Below are 4,413 nucleotides of genomic sequence, written 5' to 3' on the forward strand. Positions count from 1 at the left end.
GAAAATTTTCAGTCATTATTTCTTTACATATTTTTCTGGCCTTCCTTCTTTGAGAATTTCAGTTACATATATATTAGGACTCTTGTCATTGTCCCATAGTTCATTGTTTCTCTTTTCATTATTTTTGTTCTTTCTGTTATTTAATAGCTTCTATGTTTAATTTTGAAAAATGTCAATTACTAGGGCACCTGGGTGGTTCAGTCGGTTGAGTGGATGCCTTCAGCTCAAGTCATGATCTCAGGGTCTTGGGATCAAACTCCACATTGGGCTCTCTGCTCAGCAGGGAGCCTGCTTCTCCCTCTCCCACTCCCCCTGTGTGTGTTCTCCTCCTGTGTGTGCTCTCTCTCTCTCTCAAATAAATAAATAAAAATCTTAAAAAAAAAACAGACGACTATGATAAACTTGGCCAATTTCATAAAACTCAAAAAACCAGCCAACAAATAGTCAACTTAAAAAAAGGGTTAACTACTATGTTTTCATCTTTTCTAATCATTTCTTCCTGCAGTTTTCAACTAATGTATGTTTTATACTAAATACTGTAATCATCTCTAGAAGTTATATTTGGGTATTTTCATATTTCTTTGTTTTCACAGAAATCTTTGAAAATATGGAATATTGTTCTAATGTCCTTTTTACTAACATCTGTGTCAGTCCTGGGTAGTTTTGATTAACTTATCATTTTTCCTATTCATGGGTATTTTTTTTTTCCAGCATCTTTGCCTTTTTAATATAAGATTTGTTTTCATCATTTCTGAGTGTAACACATTTCTTCTAAAAATAGAGCTCTTTGCTTGTTCTGAAACTTAACTCCCACTTGGAGGTGACAGGGCATAAGGCTGACTATAGCTGTGGGCGGCGCTGCCAGTGGTCCCCGGTCACAGACTCTTCACAGGACCCTGGATGCTCACGGCGAGGAGGAATCAGCTGCAAATCCACGGTACTGAAGAGACACGACACAAAGTTCCGAGCTCCCATCCATGCCTGGTGTGGACACACCCGAGCGCGGCTCCCACAGGCCAGGGGGCCAGATGGCAGCGGCCCTTCCCCCAGGAGGTGCAGACAGAGGGATTCTGCACACATCCACCAGAAGACGGCAGGGTCCCCCTTCTAGCACACCGGTTAAGAACCGCCAAGTGCGCAAACACACAAGACAGAGGGACGCAGGGCTGAGGACGTTATGCTCCTGCCCTGGGCCAATGCAGACCTGGACTTAGTATCATGGAACTTGCTGGGGTTTTCTCACAATATAGATGAAGAGTGAGAATCTCCCCTTACCCCCAAGAAGAGCCTGGTTAGCTCCTGAATCCAAATATGCCCTTGATGTATCCAGTGAGGCCACTCTTGGTCTTCTGCTCCAACTTGTCCTCAAGAGGTGGGAAAGCCACATGGTTGAGGGCCAGGTCAAAGAACAAAGTCTTGCAAGGGATGGGCTGAAATCCCGGCGGGAAGTGCACCAGGTTGGCTTGCTTGGTGACGAGGGAAGGGTCCAGGCAGAATGTCTCAAACCGTTCAACCAGAGGTTTGTTGTCCTTGACTTGGGAGGAAGTCTCCGTTTGGTGGGAGTCACTTGCATCAAGGATGGCTGGTGCCTGCAGAGAACATTTTTCTGACCTCACTTGCGTGATGAGCTCTTGCACGTCGGGCAGGTCCTTTAAGCTGTTCCTGAAGGCCCCAGCATCAGAATTTACTTCGTTGGGGTACTTCAGGCCTCGGTCATACAGGACAAGGGCTTCGCTCTACTTCTTCACCAACACATAGGACTGAGCAATTAAAAAACACCTATAAGCCTTAAACACCAGTGTCTTGAGGCCTATCTCTTTCTGGAAGGCTCGGTCCTCCTCTAACCCAGGAAGCTGGAGCAATTCCACCAGATTCTGCAGAATGATGTCATAGAGCCGGACGAGGTCCTGGGGCTGCGGGGAGCGCTTGCTGTCATCTTCTGGCTGCTGCTGTAGTGCCTTCTGCAGCCCCTTGGCCATGTTCTCGTTCTGCCTGACGGCCGTCGACAACATAAATCAGATAGCTGTGCAGGTATTGAAGATTAGATACCTTCCCCGACTCCCCTTCAAGGGTATAATCTCTCTGTTTCTGATCGGGCTTGAGCTCTTCCCGAACGGCCTGGATGGCGTCCCGACACTCACTGAGCATGGATTCAAACAGACGCTCCTTGGTTTCTTCACTTTCAGCCTGGGCAATGGCTGTTTCGTTATCAGCCAATCCCAGTAAAAAGATCCTCACTTTGTCGATCTTCACTGGAACGGTTCTCCCTCTCCATTCCACTTCGCTCATGGTGGCTGCCTGTTTGGGCTGAGTCTGAGTAATCAATGCCTCCGATTTTTTAGCCAGAAGACCCTCAGTGCCCCTGGACCTCAATCTCATCTGCATGAGCTCACTGATAGCGGACTGGTCCCTAATGTTATATGCACAGTAGCGGACGGTGGGTGAGATCTCTTCCACACGCTGGTTGTACAGCACAGCCTGCTCCTCCGTGAAGGCGCTGGCCAGTTTCTCGTAGATAGTTTTGCATTTATTAAAAGCCTCAATCGCAGCTTTCCATTCTTGATGTTCAAAACGCAGTATTCCTGAGAGGTAAGCCATGTAAGCCTGAGCCTCTAACTTGGTCTTGGCATCCACGGGATTGCTCTCACACAAGCGTTCCAATTCCTCTGCATGTTTCACAGCTTTGTGCGGGCGAGACAAGTGGAACCGTTTTCGGGGTTCAGTGTTGGCGTCCTGTTTCAGCTGCATGGCATAGCTCCAGGCTCGTTCAGCATCCATCAGAACCAGAAGCAAATACCTGTTATCAGTCAGAAGATCTTCAGTTATTTTTTTCCCTGTAAATTTATGTCTGTTCCCCATCGTGAAGTTGAGTGTTTTCCGAAGATGTATTTGTCTACGGGAACAGTAGCCCCTATACCTCTGAAAATCTCCATGCCGTAAACCATGCTGCTGCTGGGATTCCTTAATAATCTGAAGAATCTCCAAACTCAGGCTATCCCCGAATTCTTTGTTTGCCTTCGATCCAGCTGAAGGCAGTTCGTTTTTCTTATTTTCCTCTCCTCCGCCACAGCATCCACCGCAGCTACCGCCACTGCTGCCCCCGCTGCTGCCGCCGCCGCCACCAGGAACTTGTTTCTCAGCAGCCATCTTGCCCCTCATCGGTATTTTTTACCCACTTCTTTGCATGCCTGGTAATTTTTTTAAAGATTTTTATTTATTTATTTGAGAGAGAGAGAGAATGAGAGATAGAGAGCACGAGAGGGAAGAGGGTCAGAGGGAGAAGCAGACTCCCTGCTGAGCAGGGAGCCTGATGTGGGACTCGATCCCAGGACTCCAGGATCATGACCTGAGCCTAAGTTAGTCGCTTCACCAACTGAGCCACCCAGGCGACCCTGCCTGGTAATTTTTGATTGGTTGGAATATATTGTGAATTTTATACTTTTGAATGCTATTTCTGTATTCTCTAATGCAGTTAATTTACTTGGAAGTATTGTAGTCTTTTCATGTCTTGCTTTTCAGGTTCATTAGGATTCAAGTAGTATTTACTTTAAATATTCCCTACTATTAAGGTAAGACCTTTGGGTACTTCACTCATTACCCCATGGAATATGAGATTTTCCCCATTTGCCTGGTGTGGAACAGGTCCTACTCCCAACCCTTTGCAAGTTCAGGCTCTATTGTCTCTGATTCTTCAAATGGTTATTTCTCTAGCCTTGGGTAGTTTCATCACATGCATGTATGATCTGTATCTTCTGAACATTCAAGGAGGTCCCTTTTAGATTTCTGGGGTTCTTTCTCACAAAATTATGTCTTGCTCTATTTGTGCATTCACTTGTCTATTTGCCTCATTTAATTCTCTGAAATACCTGAAATTTGGGTTATCATCTTTTATTATTTTTTTGGAAAATTCTCAGCCATTTCTTCAAATATTTCCCCTGAATCATTCTATTCTCTTCTCTTTCTAGGGTTCCAGTTACATACTGGCATACCTCAGAAATATTGTGCATTTGGATCAAAACCATCACAATAAGGCAGTTTTCATAATAAAGTGAGTAAAATGAGTTTTTGGTTTCTCAGCACATATAAAAGTTACGTTTAACTATACTGTTGTCTATTAAGTGTACAATAGTATATCTAAAACAAAAATGTACATACATTAATTAAAGTTACCTTATTGCTAAAATAGGCTAATCATTGTCTGAGCTTTCAGCAAGTCATAATCTTTTTCCTGGTGGAGGGTGTCGCCTCAGTGTCGATGGGTATTGACCAATCAGGGTGATGATTGCTGAAAGATGCAGTGGCTGTGGCAATTTCTCAAAATAAGACAACAATGAAGTTTGTCACATTGATTGACTCTTCCTTTCACAAATAATTTCTGTAGCATGTGATGCTGTTTGATAGCATTTTACCCAC

General features: G+C 44.6%; 1 pseudogene; it reads right to left on the bottom strand.

Annotated features, from left to right (window-relative positions):
- Window positions 1-1,261: 1,261 nt before the first annotated feature.
- On the bottom strand, window positions 1,262-3,147 carry LOC114209965 (signal recognition particle subunit SRP68 pseudogene; annotated as a pseudogene).
- Between the last annotated feature and the right edge of the window lie 1,266 nt (window positions 3,148-4,413).

Source organism: Eumetopias jubatus, unplaced genomic scaffold (genome assembly GCF_037043125.1).
Source record: "Eumetopias jubatus isolate StellerSeaLion01/CBP00866 unplaced genomic scaffold, mEumJub1_p1.0 scaffold_6, whole genome shotgun sequence".
Lineage (NCBI taxonomy): Eukaryota > Metazoa > Chordata > Mammalia > Carnivora > Otariidae > Eumetopias > Eumetopias jubatus.